Source organism: Henckelia pumila, chromosome 1 (assembly GCF_033568475.1).
Source record: "Henckelia pumila isolate YLH828 chromosome 1, ASM3356847v2, whole genome shotgun sequence".
NCBI lineage: Eukaryota > Viridiplantae > Streptophyta > Magnoliopsida > Lamiales > Gesneriaceae > Henckelia > Henckelia pumila.
Genome location: NC_133120.1, coordinates 712,838 through 729,417, shown reverse-complemented (window position 1 = coordinate 729,417; position 16,580 = coordinate 712,838).

Genomic DNA, 16,580 nt, shown 5'->3' with positions numbered 1-16,580 from the left:
AATTTTTTTAAAAAAAAACACGTATCAATATTATTAATTTGAGAAATTTACTCAGACAAGATCCGAGGCTGAAGAAGCAGGGAGTGATCGTCGGTGCCAAGAGGTTGCACGGATAATGAGCGGCTCTTGGTAGGCTTCTAGGCGGAAGGAGACATGAATGAACCGATCCCGTGCCGAAATGAGAGGGATTCTGACACTGTGTAGGTATGAGACTACATGGTTGAGGAGGGGTTAAAAGATTTCATATATATTATTCATATCAAGAAGGTACATTTTTTTTTCGAAAGCTCATCACATAAGAACTTCAAAATTAAGCGTGCTTAATAAGAAAACTCTCCGTTCATCTTACAAAAAAAAATGTAAAAAATGATATATAAAACAAATGACGCTAAAGAATGAGCCAGTAAAAATATTACGGATCGTCTAACATATTTCAAACTATCTATCGGTAATTCTGTCATATTTAATTATTGAACCAATGGGACCTTCCGCAGCCTGCCTAATAGTGCTTACATATGTTGTGTTCAATGTCTATAATATGAGTCAAATTAAAATTTACATGTCATGAATAATTTCTAGTTGCATGACTTTATGCTAGAGGTGTTCATAATATGGTTTAAGTCGGTAAAACCGAAAATTCAAACCTAAGAAATCGAAAACCAAACTAAATCATAATATAAAACTGAAATTATTGTTGTTTGGTTATGGTTTTATGATCTTCAACCGTTTTAAACTGTATTTTAATAAAATAAATGTTCATATTTAGTATATTATATATTATTAAGTAAATGTAATTTTAATAACTCAAAATTATAAATTATTGTATATTTATTTTTATATATTTTTTATTCATTAAATTTGTTTAACTAAGTATAATTTTACTAAAAATTTCATTTAAAAATATTTGTATACATTTAAAAATAATTTGATGTATGAATCATATAATTAGAAAAGTTATAAAATAAATTTTAAATAAATTAGATTTACTAAAAAAATTTAAACAGAATTAAGACAATTCAATCAAAATTTATAATTGTAAATACAAAAAATCTATTGAAAAATTATATAAAATTGAATTTAAATTACCAATACGCATATCGTATAATGATAAATAATCAATGAATTGAATTTTTTTAAAAAACTTCAAAATCGATCGTATAAATTAGACCGTAATTAAATGATTTGGTTATTAAATTATACATTTAAAAAATCGTATAACAAAAACGAAATCGTAATTATATAAAATCAAACCATACTGGCTGTTCCTACCCCTACATTATTATGCGCATCTTTTACTATTTATTAAGGTTGAGCATAGTAGAGTAACTAATGGTGTCTTAGTCTAATTTTTAAACTACCTGAATTATCATCACCTTACAAAAATACACTCACCTCACTTCTCCACATTTTCACGTTTCTAAATTCAACTGCCAACTAATTCACATTCTTTTTTCCTCCCAAACTCCAAACATATTCATTCATCTTTCCTTTTGTTTTGTTTTAAACATATTTCTTATTTTTCGGATCTAGGTGAGATCTCTTTTTCAACCCAACACAAAAATTATATTCATTTTTTTTTAATTTCTGACAAATTTAGAAAAAAAAACTATTTTTTTCCGTTGATTTTGCTAATATTTTTTTATTGCACACGCTATTTGCTAGTATTTATAAAAGTTATATGGGATTATCAATTATTGACTTTTAGAAAAGACTTGTCTTTTGTACGCCAATCTTCATTGTGACATAATGGAGTAACTTAAACACTGCTGAAATCAAATACGTCGACCGTAGGAAGAATAAAAATAAAAATAAAAACACTCATCTGAAATGGTATCACAATTCAATTAATTTATGAGACATATATTCTATTTGAATTACTCATAAAAAATATTGCTTTGTATTTCAAAATTAGGTAATTATAAATATGGACATAGTTGACCCGTACACAAAATACTTACTTAAATATAAAATTGTAATCCATTCCAAGAAACTATGTTTGATGTGTATAAAACATAAATAAGAAAAACAACTGTCCTTACAACTCGAATAAATATAATAAAATGATTTTTTACATAATTATTTAAGATGCAAGGTGAGACGACCGCTTTATCTTAATGAGACGCACTTGGCATAAATTTTTAGAATCCACGTATATAAGCAAACGAATGCTAGATATTATATAAACAAAAAAGAATTACACGTTGTTTTCAAGTATATCTAAGTCGGTATAAGCATTTGGTCAGAAGTTATGAGTTTGATTCTATCAACATTTTTTTGGACTAGTCCGTCGCATATAACTTGTCTAGTACGATTTATCTGGCTAGCCTAGTTTACAAGCTATTGTGTTAGTCAATGTGTATAAAAAGGTAATGGCTGCGGGTTCCCACATCATTTAAAAAAATGAATTTCACGCTATTAAAAGGTGTCTAAGTTGGTGAAGTAAGAAATTGACCAGTGTTAGATAATCAATTCTCCTTACCAATACTTTTTTGGACTAGTCTGTCGCATATAACTTGCCTAGTGTGATTTACCTGGCTAGCCTAGTTTACAGGCTATTGTGTTAGTCAGTGCGTACCAAAAGGTAACGGCTTCGGGTTCCCACATCATTAAAAAAAAACGAATTTCATGCTATTAAAAGGTGTCTGTCCATTTTTTATACATAATTTATCAAAATTTTTTTCTAAATTAAAATTAAAAATATTTTTATTTTTTTAATATATATTTAATATTTATAATAAATTTAAAACTATTTTTAAATGTATGTTACTATTTAAATTATTTTTATAGTATGTTACCCTTTTTTGGTAATTTCAACAATATAAAGATCTTATAATACCAAACACATCAACATATTTAAGTTGTTAAAAATAAGTTCATCCAAACACTTTAACAACTTATTTTTAAAATAAGACACGACAACTTATAAGCTCCAAAAACAACTTATAAGCTCGTAGAGCTTATAAGCTGTTTTTAATAAGTTTAGCCAAACACCCTCTAAGTTGGTGAAGCAAGAAATTGACCAGTGTTAGATAATCAATTCTCCTTAGTCCTTACCAATACTTTCTTGAACTACCCTGTCGCACAGGGCTTGCCTGTGCGGTTTATCTGACTAACGCGGTTTGCAGGCTATTACGTCAGTTCGAGGGTTTACCCCGTGTATACCAAAAAGTAGCGGCTACGAGTTCCCACATCATAAAATAAAAAAAAAAAACGAATTTCACAAACTATTGCCTAATGATCGATAATAAATGAAATAATTAGAATCCAACATTTTGATCGGCAAAAGAGCAGGCGTTATGGCCAAGAGGCTAATAGAATGATTTTTAAATTGGGATAAGAAAAAATATAATGCTTGAATTGAAAAAATAAAATAACAATTAATGAGTAGCCATCGTTCGATACGGTATACCGAGTTTTCAAAAAAATATCGTATACCGAACCGAAAAATGAATATCGATACTGTACCGAGAGTTCGATATATCGAAATTTTAATATTTCATAAATTTCATACCTTTCTTACAAAAAAAATCCGATATACCGAAATTTCGTACGATTTCGATACAATACTGTCTATACCGAAATTATTAAAAAAGTTGGGGTTTATCACATCACAAGCATATTGAAATGTGCAGAATCGTTTTATATGTTATATAACTACATTGAAACAATTGCGGCCATTCCATAATGTTGCCAATTGCAATATATGGCCACTAATACCGACTGATCTCACATAGTGCTCGAAAGTTTGAAATAATAAGATATGTAGGCGTGTGTAATTTCATATCATCAAAACACCGACAAAGATCGAGGATAAATTGATAAGTACGATTGAGCATCCGAAAGCAGAAAAGTCCATACCAATCTTCTTCCCCTGTTATCTTTCAGGAAGCTTGAAATGTAACAAGCTGCTCAAAAATTGAAAGTCCCACTCCCCTTGTAAATATCTCAGAACAAAACAGGTGTTTATCTTTCCAGGAAGCATGAAATGTAACAAGCCCTCCCCTTGTAAATATCTCAAAACACCTGTAAATATCTCAAAACAAAACAAGTGTTGGGAGAATTAATGCGGCAAAGAAAACAAATCAAAGAATTTACAAAACCCTAAAATTAGTGAATTATTGTAAAAGTCAATTTCCTCAAAACATGTGAGAAAATAAAGGATAAAAACATCTTCTATACGAAATAAAATAAAGAAAACAAAGTAAGTAAATTAATCTTTGATGCCAAAACTCGATGAGAACAGCACACTCTTTGATCTTCGATCTTCAAGTGTTCTCTAATGCTTCAAGGCAATCAAGGAAACACGACCAGAACGAGCTTCAGAAAATCTTCAGAACTTTCTCAAGTTGCATGCACATAGCTCTCTCTCGGTCTCTTCGTTGTTCTCCTTCTATATGTACATGTCTCCTAAATAAGCAAAAGTGTAAGGCCCGAGATTAATTAATATTAATCCGAATTTATTTAATTTTAATACGAGTATATTTAATTTGGGAATATTTAAAGTTTTGATTTAAATTCTAATATTTTTAAATTATTTAGGTTTGAAATTGAATTAAAATAAGAGCCGAGGATCAAATTACAATTATTGAAGAATTGAGGGACTAAATTGTAATTTATATTGAAGTTATCTGATTTTAATTCTATTATCAGCATGATACGTGTACATGCTTTAACAAATTCAGAATTCAAGAACAAAGAGCCGAGTTCCTTCTTGTTTCTTTGAATTTTCGATTTTCGATTTACCGTAACTTTTGAACCGGTTATCCGAATTCAATTCCGTAAATTGTTCTGGAATCCTTACGACGAGGGCTTCGAGCTCGTGTAAGTTTTATGTTGTGTTATATGGATTTCAAAATCAGTTTGTGGCAGAGATCAGATTTTACGCTTTTGATTATGTTTATCGACGTTTATGCGATTCTATCTCGAAACCGGATTGAGGAGTTTGTATAAAATGTGTCCAAGCATGATTTCCAGCTTATGATTGTTGTTTATAGCTGATATTATGAAGATTTTGATGATATATTAGCTAATATATGTTGTATGAATGATTGAAATGAAGTTAGAAAAGGTTTCGGGATTACGTCGGTTACCGATTTTCAATCGCTACGCCGTTTAATCGAGTTTTTGGACTGTTTTGATATTTGATAGCTAAGCTGAAACACTTATCTTGATGATGTGAATGTTATAGAATTTTATTCTTTGGTTTCAGTTGAGTTTGGAAGGCCAACGACTCGAGACAACGACTTTGAACCAAAGAACGTTGATTGAGGTTTGAAATGCAATCGATTGACGATATTATGATGTTTTTCAACTCGATTTTGATACGATAGATTGGAATGAAGTTTGATATATACATTTTGGTTGTATCTTTCAGATTTGAAGAGTTCAAAATCGAGATAAACGAAGGTATAATGACGACATCGCGAGTTAGGGATTTTGAAACTCAAGAACGACTATTCTTGAGTTGGCCCGTAAAAATCACATACTTGTTATGTTTTTGATTTGAATTGATGTTGTCGATCCATGTCAGGTAGTGGATCTTTGAATTTGAGTCGATACGATGTTAATTGAATTGATTCTATGTCAAGGTTGCAGTTAACCTTATTTTCTAGCCCTGAATGGCTACGATAGATGGATATCCATGTCAAGATCATTTATGAATCTTGATAGCCTCGAAGTTGTATGAATCAGTTCTTATTCAAAGCGTTAATTACTCTATTTGTTGAGTCGAGTTTTAAATAGAGTCGATATAATTTATTTAACGCTTTATATATATGTTGGTTATACTGAGAATTATTCTCACCGGAGTTTATCCGGCTGTTGTCTTGTTTTGTATATGTGCATGACAACAGAGAGAGCAGGAGCTGATCATCGACGTCATTGACAGCCGGGAGAGAGTCTAGCACGTGAGGACTCGGGTTGTAGATGAGGTCTTGAACTCTAGGAGCATTAAACCTTAGAACTTGTTGGTTTGAAGTATTGTATGGAACTTGAGATAGTTATGCTTTCTATTAACCTTTGAGCAACTTGTTCGATGTAATAAATGCATGTATAAATGCTTGAGACCTTGTTTATTTGTAGATACAAGTTCCAGATCTTTTAAACCATTCCTTGTATTGATTTTGGTGACAAGAATTGATAGTGTATGGTTTTGACAGCAAAAATATTTATGCAGAGTTTTCTGGAGTTGGAGGCCGCTCGATCGGTAAGATTTCACCGATCGAGCGAGGCCTGTATTTTGCAAACAGAGTATTTGGATTTTCTTGGCCGCTCGATCGGCAGAAGTTGACCGATCGAGCGAGGCCAAATTATACTCAGACCCGAGAATTTTGATTTCTTAGCCGCTCGATCGATAAGATTTCACCGATCGATCGAGGCACTGTTTATTTAAAAAAAAAAAAAATTCCTTTGCTTTTGGTTTATTTAATTGATGATTAATGAATGTTTAATTGTTCATTAATTTGCCTAAGATGAGATTAGCAACCCGAGGTCCCCACAACAAGTGGTATCAGAGCGTTAAGTTTCTCGGACTAGGAATAGATGAGCGGGGTAGATCGAGTCGTCTATTCTGATTTATTTAATCTTGAAGCCTGTTTATTATTTGAAATGATTTACAGCTTTAAGAATTGTATGCTATCTATTTATTTGATGTGATTGGAAGCATGTCTTGACTGTCACTGAATCAGAACTCGATCTTTTGAGAAGTCATTGTGTGCTTATCAGAGGAGGGACTGAAACAGAATTGTGTTATGATGTAATGATGAATTGTACACTAATCTGTTTGATTATCAGATATGTCTTCTCGACCAGCACCGAGAGTTAGACAGACATTGGCCATGAATCAGCCTGAACAGACGAATGCTGCACAGGTCCCGGTGACAGCAACTGAACATGGACAGGGTAGTACTTCTACTGATGATTTTAGTGATACTAATCCGATGGAGAAACTTCTGAAACGATTCCAGTCATTCAAACCACCGAAGTTGCAAGGAACTGAGAATGCTGTGGAGTGCGAAAACTGGTTGGAAGATATTGAGCAGTTATTCGAGTCCCTTGATTATACAGATGATCGTCGTGTGAGACTGGTAATTCATCAATTACATGGCCTTGCCAAGAGTTGGTGGGTAGCGACAAAGAAAGCATTTGAAAACCAAGGTACTGTTATTACCTGGTCTGTATTTTGAACTGCTTTCTATCAGCGTTTTTTTCCTGTGTCTTATCGTAAGGACAAGGGAGCGGAATTCGCAAGTTTGCAACAGGGCCAAATGAATATCGAAGATTATGTTGCAAAATTTACGAGTTTGATGAAGTTTGCTCCACATGTCGCTGTTAGTGATGAAGCGCAAGCCGACCAGTTTATTAATGGCTTGAATCCTGACGTGTTTACACTTGTGAATTCGGGAAGACCGAGTACCTTTGCTGATGCTCTGAATCGTGCAAAGGGTGCAGAAGCAGGAATACTGAAACAAAGAGGAGCTCAGTTTGTTTCCCAACCTATGAAGCAACAAAAAGAACAACCACAGATTCCACCGCCACCTTGATTTGAAGCTGGAGGTAGCAGTAGTGGAAAGAAAAGTTTCTTCAAGGGTAGGAGCAAACAGTTCAAGAGATCAGGTGGTAGTAGCTCTTCTAGTTCAAGTAGTTCTCGACAGTCTAGAGCTGGACAAAAGTCAGATGTTTATTGCACCAAATATGGAGGTCGACATACCAGTGAACAATGCCGAGGAGTTTTTGGTACTTGTCACATTTGCAATCAGACAGGTCATTTTGCACGAGTCTGCCCATAGCGTGGTTCTGGAGGTGCACAGGGTGCTGGATCATTGAGACCAGTGGCTCAATCAGGATCTTTTGTGCATTCATTTCAACCACAACCAGCAGCACAGGGTAGAGCAGGAGGAGGAGGAGGTCAGTCAGTGAATCAACCTCCAAGGCAGCAGGCTAGGGTGTTTGCATTGACTGAGGAGCAAGCACAAGCGGCGCCTGATGATGTGATTGAAGGTAACTGTTCGCTTTATGGTTATCCTGCCTATGTTTTATTCGATACTGGTGCATCGCATACCTTCATTTATGAACAATTTGTTACATTGTATTCATTGCCTGTTGAGTCATTAGCTACTGTAGTGTCTATATCTTCACCGTTGGGAAAAGGTATAGTATCAGTGAAGTCTGTCAGAAACTGTGTACTACAGTACGAAGGTAATGAAGTTGAGCTTGACTGTATCGTTCTTGGTTTATCTGATTTTGACTGTATAATCGGTATTGATATGTTAACCAAGTACAGAGTGTTACGCCTTAAACACATACAAATCTCGTGTAATGAGATTAATGTTTTTAATGCATTAACAATTCTCATAATTAAATTGTTTTGATGATTACAAAACTCGGTTAAACGTTACTAACAGTTTAAAGTGAGAAATTTGCAGGTAATAATAATTTTGAGTATAGACAATATTGGAAGCAAGAACCGATAATCAAAAAATTGGGAATAAAAATTCAAAAGTTCAAATCTGTCCAGGTTCGGACGACCCGAAGACAACTTCGGATGCTCCGAAGTATTTCCAAAATTTAATAAAGATCGGAGGACAAGTTCGGAGACTTCGAAGACTACTTCGGACGATCCGAAGTGAGTTCGAACGACCCGAAGATTTTCCAGAAATTAAATAAAGATCGGAGGCACTCTCGGAGGCCACAAAATGAGTACTTCGGACGACCCAAATACAGGTTCGGATGACCCGAACTCCTTTACGGCCATGAAGATTTTGTCGGAAGAAAATTTTCCGGAATGAATTTAATGCCGCCGTTCGGACGACCCGAAGATTACTTCGGACCACCCGAACAGTTCACTAGCCGTAAGAATTTGAATTTCAATCAGACAAGGTTCGGACGACCCGAAGGCCCGTTCGGATTGGCACCTATAAATACATGCCATTTGAAGCCTTCTCAACTCACCAATTCACTCTCAACTCTCTTTGCAAGAAGTTCATCTCGTACAAGAGTTAAAAAAAATATTTGTGAGATATATATTCAAAATCGAGGGTTGTTTGTATAAGTTCATTCGTGAGTTGGTTGCTCGGTTATTGTAAACACTTGTGTGTGAAGCCAAGTGTATTTACGAGTGTTGTGGCTATCCTTGGAGCCCTTAAGGCCAAGTGTTGAGTTGTATCGGCGCGGTGATCGTGTCAATTTGTAAGGCTATCCTTGGAGCCATCAAAGCCAAGTCGTTGAAAGTGCTAGTGGATCCTTGGTTAATCGATCTTAACCAAGAAGGGGAGACGTAGACGATTTATCGTCGAACTTCCATAAACATCTCTTATCCCTTTTACTGCTTTATTTACATTACGCATTTATTACTGCACTTATTATTAATTGCTTTAAGTCTTCCGCTTGCGTATTTGCATAATCGCTTTAAATTGCTAAAGTTGCCAACAGAACCTAAATCCCCCCATTAGGTTCTAACAAGTGGTATCAGAGCCACCTTTTTCAAAATATTTTCAAAAAAAAGGTTCTTATGGCAAATCTAGCGAGCGACTATGCTCAAGGGCAATCAACAAATCGTCCTCCTCTTTTCAATGGCATAAAATACGGATATTGAAAAAACCGAATGTCCCTATATATCAAATCCGTAGATTATGACCTTTGAAAGGTTACTGTGAAAGGTCCCTACATACCTACTAAAGAGGTTGAGGGTGTCAAAATTCCTAAGGGAATGCATGACTTTTCTAAGGAGGATATGAAACTTATATCTCAAAATGCTAAAGTCATGAATATTCTTCATTGTTCCTTAGATATGAACGAGTACAACCGGATCTCAATGTGCTCATCCGCTAAAGAGATATGGGACAAGTTGGAGATATGCCATGAAGGGACTAATCAAGTCAAAGAAACGAAGATCGATCTACTCCAACTCAAATACGAAACATTCGAGATGGAATCAAATAAAGATGTAGATACTATGTTTCGAAGGCTTACTCAAATTATCAATGAGCTAGCCCAACTCGGGGAACAATATCCAACCAAACAAGTGTGGAGGAGAGCTCTACGCGCCTTACCCAAGGAGTGGGATTCTAAGAGGACGGCTATCATAGAATCCCACAAATGCGACACCGCTTCCTATGACCTTGATAAACTTCATGGGACTCTAAAAACCCATGAGTTGGAATTGTCTACAAGGAAGGAAATAAAGAAAAAAGATGAAAAGATCAAGGCAAAGGGGATTGCCTTATCTAGCCAAGTTGAAGATGATGATGATGAAGACATGGTGCTCTTCGCAAGGAAATTCAAAAGATTCATGCGAGGAAATAAATTCAAGAAGACGGACAAAAAAGTGACATGCTACAACTGTCAACAACAAGGGCATTATGCAAATGAATGCCCTCTCAAGAAGAAAAATGACAAAGGCAAGAAGAAAGCACTCATAGCCACTTGGAGCGATAGCGATGACGACGATGAGAAAGCCAACATATGCCTCATGGCTAAGGATGATGACATCGTCTCCGACGACGATGACGAGGTACCTTCCTATGATGAACTATTGCATGCATATCAACTCATGTATGATATGACTAAATCTCTTAGAAAGGAAAATAAAAACCTTAAAAATGAATTAGAATCTAAGGAGCATGAAAACCTAAGATTAAAGGATAAAATAGCTCACTTAGAAAAATCATTTAACAAATTCAATGTTAGTAGCAATAAATTGAATAACTTACTAAGCATGCAAAATTGTAGCTTTGATAGAGGTGGTTTAGGGTATGAAAAGAAATCAATAGACTTTACTAGTCTCATTGCTAAAGCTAAAATGAGATCACCCCCTACATGCTCTTATTGTTGTAAAATTGGTCATGTTAGACATAAATGTAGATCTTTAAGATTTCAATATGATCAAAAGAGCTATATGAAATAGAGGCCTAAGAGTACTTAACAACTCATCAGTCAGCATTATGAGATCATGATCTAAGGGAGTTCATCATAGACCGGTTTGACTTGCGACTGGTCTTCCTGATGAACGCTGCTCTGTCCAAGGAAATAGGTTTTTAAAGAGGCCATAGCCCTACCTACTACTGGGAGCACTCTTAGAAAGTGGCGATGATGTTGCTATGAGAGACTGAACTCTTAGAAGTCTATTTTGTATCTCTTTTTTCTAAAACTATGGACCCAAAAGAACTAAAGGGTACCAAAATCAATTATTGCAGGAAAATAGGAAAACTGTTCTTCCTAGCATATTGTATCTAGACAGTGGATGTTCTAGACATATGACTGGGAACAAAGATCTACTCCAATCCATCAAACCAAAGGAGAAGGGAACTGTCACCTTTGGAGACAACAGCAAAGGAGTTATCGAAGAAATCGGCTCAATAGGTATTTCTAAATCCTGCTTGATTGATGATGTACTCCTAGTGAAAGAGCTTAAACATAATCTACTAAGCATAAGTCAATTGTGCGATAGAGGTTATGAAGTCAAATTCACTCCCCAAACACTGCACTATATCACTCATGACTAACAAATCCATAAATTTCAAAGGATATAGAAGTGAAAATGTATACAAGGTTTCTTTAAACAATTTATCTTTATCAAATATTAAAAGCCTTGTATCCTTGAATGTTGATGACAACATTCTTTGACATAGACGACTAGGTCATGTTGGTCCTAGTACCATAGAAAAACTTTTTAAACTTGATTTAGTTGTTGGAATGCCAAAACTCAATTTAAAATTAGATTTTGTTTGTGATGCGTGTCAACTTGGCAAACATACAAGAGAATCTTTTAAAAGCAAAAATTTTATATCTACTTCTATGCCCCTTGAACTTCTTCACCTAGATCTATGTGGTCCCTCGAGGAACGCTAGCCTAGGAGGGAAGCTTTATGCATTTGTCATTGTGGATGATTTCTCACATTATACGTGGATATTGATTTTAGCCCACAAAAATGATGCCTTTGATTATTTTAAAACTTTTGTCAAACGAGTTGAGAATGAGAAAAATCTTTCTATAAAACAGATCCGTAGTGACCACGGAACTGAATTTCAAAATGAGAGTTTTACAATTTTTTGTGAAGAAAAAGGCACCGGTCACAATTTTTCTTGTCCTAGGACTCCTCAACAAAATGGGGTCGTTGAGAGGAAAAATAGGACACTTGTGGAGATTGCAAGGACCATGATATGTGAGCATTCTCTACCAAAATATTTTTGGGCTGAAGCAATGAACACTACTTGTTACATCATCAATCGTGTATCAATAAGGTCAATTCTCAAGAAAACTCCATATGAATTATGGAGAGGGAGAAATCCTAACATTTCTTACTTTCGAGCTTTCGGTTCCAAATGCTACATACATAATAACGGTAAGGACAACCTTGGCAAATTTGATGCCAAATCCGACAAAGGTATTTTTCTTGGATATTCCACAACAAGTAAGGCTTTTAGAGTTTTTAATAAACGTACTTTACTTGTTGAAGAATCTATGCATGTTGTATTTGATGAATCTATGTCAATAGTCTCTCGCACTAACAATGATGATGTAGAATTACTCGAAGAAGAGATGGCTTCATCAAGTCTAAATGATTTAGATGTTTCTGTTGAGAAAACACCACTTCCGAAGGATTGGACGCTTCACAAAGATCATCCTATAGATCTTATCATTGGAAGTCCTTCGAAGGGTGTAACCACTCGTTCTTCTCTTAATAATATTTGCAATCATCTTGCTTTTGTTTCACATGTTGAACCTAAGTGCATTGATAATGCTTTATTAGATGATTCTTGGATTATTGCTATGCAAGATGAATTGAATGAGTTTAAACGCAATGATGTTTGGTATCTTGTTCCTAGGCCGCATGATAAATCTATTATTGGAACTAAATTGGTGTTTAGGAATAAACTTGATGAGTATGGCACTATCACTAGAAATAAAGCTAGGCTTGTAGCTAAGGGATATAGTCAAGAAGAAGGCATTGATTATGATGAGACATATGCGCCTGTTGCTAGACTAGAATCCATTCGCATGCTACTTGCTTTTGCTTGCTCTAGAAATTTTAAGTTATTTCAAATGGATGTTAAGAGTGCTTTCCTGAATGGTGAATTAAAAGAAGAAGTTTATATTGAACAACCTGATGACTTTGTTGATGCTTTACTGCCTAATCATGTGTATAGATTAAACAAAGCTTTGTATGGATTGAAACAAGCTCCTAGAGCTTGGTATGTATGATAAATTGTCTACTTTCTTGCTTTCAAATGGTTTTTCAAGAGGAAAGATCGACATTACTTTATTCACCAAGAATGTCAAAAATGATCTTTTGATTGTGCAAATTTATGTTGATGATATAATATTTGGTTCTACTGACGAATCTCTTTGTCAAGATTTCTCCAAGCTTATGCAGGAATACTTTGAGATGAGCATGATGGGGGAACTTAACTATTTCCTCGGATTGCAAATCAAACAGTGCAAGGATGATTTCTTTGTGAACCAAAGCAAATACATCAAGGAGATTATAAAGAAGTTTGGAATGAAGAACACAAAATCATCATCCACACCGATGAGCACAGCAATCAGACTCGACAAGGATGAAAATGGTAAAACTGTAGATCAATCTTCCTTTCGTAGTATGATTGGCTCCTTATTATATGCTACTGCTAGTAGACCAGACATTATGTTTAGTGTTTGCTTGTGTGCACGATTTCAATCATGTCCAAAAAAATCACATTTGTTCGCCTTAAAACGCATTTTCAAATATCTTTCAAATACTCCAAATCTCGGCTTGTGATATTCGAAAAATTCTTTCTTTGATTTAAAAACATAATGTGATGCCGACTTTGATGGATATAAGGAGGACAGGAAAAGCACTAGTGGAACCTGTTTCTTTTTAGGAAACTGTTTAGTTTCTTGGTTTTCCAAAAAACAAAACTATGTTGCGTTGTCAACGACCAAAGCCGAATATATGGCTGCCAGTAGTTGTTGTGCGCAAATTCTTTGGATGAAGCATCAATTGCTCGACTATGGCGTCTCTTTTTCAAAAATCTCTATTTTCCGTGACAACACTAGCGCCATTTGTCTTACAAAGAATCCGATTCAACATTCGCGCACCAAACATATTGACATTCGTCATCATTTTATTCGTGACCACATCGAACGAAATGAAATTGAACTTCAATATGTTGACACGTCAAATCAAATTGCCGATATTTTTACAAAACCACTAGATGAAAATAATTTTATTCGTTTGCGTGGTGAACTTGACATGATTGAGTTGTAAACACTTACGAACATACATAAATTTGATGTCATATTAAGGGGGAGCTTAATATTAAAATCGAGCAAATTAATTTTGGATAATATAAATCAATTATATTTATTCAAATTTAAAAAGTTCACATTTTATGTGAATTATTTGATTTAATACTTAAAATTGCAAATTTTAATTTAAGGGTCATTTTTCGAATTTTTTGAAACTTTGGCTGGTTCGGACCACCCGAACCATAGTTCGGATCGTCCGAACTGCCTCGCGCCCATTCAATTCAAGACTTTCAAAATTCCCTCCTAATTAGCCAGTTCGGGCCCTCCGAACCAAGCTTCGGATTGTCCGAACTATGGGCGGTAAAACTTTGAATTTTGACCGCCTCAGCTTCGGGCCCTCCGAAACACTTCGGACCACCCGAACTTAAAAATGAACTGTTCGGACCATCCGAATGTACTTCGGGTCCTCCGAACTTGAATTACAGACTGTCAATCTTATCCCCTCGGTAATCAGGTTCGGACCGTCCGAACCCTCTGCTATATATACCCCCTCGGGCCATCCGATTTCTTCACCCCTAAAAAGTTTCTTTTCTCCTCTTTCATCCGAAATCTAGCCTAAAAATGCCTACCAAACGCCGTCGTGATCAAGCCAGCTCTAGCCGCCCAATTCCTATCCATGATCCAAATTTACCGGCTATTTCTCGTCCTATCCCTGAGGATTATCCCACTCGACCGATTTTACCCGGTCGTATTTTCGATGTCATCTATCTTGCGACATCACATCTGGTTTTATTGCCTCTCATTGCTGCCCAGCATTGGGAATCCTTTTTCCAGCCTTCCATTCCGGATGCCATCTTTCCAGAGTTACTTTACGAGTTCTACGCCAACCTGGAACTCGAACTTGGCGAGGAGCTTCATATCGCCACGATTGTCCATGGTCGGCATGTTCGCTTTTCTGTCTCCAACTTTGCCGAGTGGTTTGACCTTCCTTTGCTGGGACCCAGCAACTATTTCGGTCAGGGATGGCCCACTGATGATCCTAATTTTGATCGAGATGAGGTTCTTTCTACCATTCTTGGTCGTCCAGCCACTGTTGCCGACGATCGTCTTTCTTTGAAACAACTCCATCCCGACTACCAAATCATTCAGAAATTGATCACTACTTCCATCATTCCGCGTAGTGGAGACTCATCCACCTGCAAATATCTTGATCTTTATGTTCTCTACCATATTGTCTCTTCCCGTCCTTTCAACCTTTCTCGATTCATTATGCAGGCTATGCATAATGCGGCTAAAGCCACAAGGAAAGTTTCTCTACCTTTTGCTCGTGTCATCAACCGCATTTTGACATCTCTTTTGATAAGCCAAATGCTCTTCCCATCTCTGATTTCCACACTTTCAACCATTCTTCGATTACCAAGATGGAACTATCTTGGAATCCTGTCCTTTTTTGTCGGGTTAATGACCCAACTCGTGCCTTTAAAAAATATCTTCCGAATAAACATTTTCACTTTCTTATTCGAGTCTTTCACCCACTTCTCAAGCTAAGGGTTTTCCCAATGGGCCGCCTGCCGAAGAAGGAGGACCTTCTTCTTCTGGTTTTCATACTTTTCCAAATCTTGGCGAGCTTCCATTTGAGTTACCCGAAGTTCCTGCGACCCCCGCTCCTCAGACTGATCGTCTTTTCGAGACTCTTCAGCGCATTGAAGGGAATCTAGCCAGCCACTTTGAATCTTCTACTGCCTCTATGGATGCATTGACTATGAGAGTTGCCTCGCTGGAGACTCGCTTCGATGACTTTTTCTCTCGCTATCCTCCGCCGCAGCACGATGATGACTCTTAGATTTTATTTTTGCATTTTAAGTTGTACTTGTTTATGCTTTTAATGTAAAAATTCTAAATTAGTTTAATGAAATTATTGTGTAATTTAATTTTCTCGTCTTTTAATTGCTTTTTGATTATCGCAAAAAGGGGGAGAATTAATTTGGTTAAATAATTATTCATTAAATTTAGGGGAAGTTTTATTCATGCAATTATATTGTGCAAATTTAAATTTTTTATTTAATATTGTACAATTATTTCTCATATTTAACCAAGTTTTGTGATCATCAAAAAGGGGGAGATTGTTACGCCTTAAACGCATACAAATCTCGTGTAATGAGATTAATGTTTTTAATGCATTAAAAATTCTCATAATTAAATTGTTTTGATGATTACAAAACTTGGTTAAACGTTACTAACAGTTTAAAGTGAGAAATTTGCAGGTAATAATATTTTTGAGTATAGACAATATTGGAAGCAAGAACCGATAATCAAAAAATTGGGAATAAAAATTCAAAAGTTCAAATCTGTCC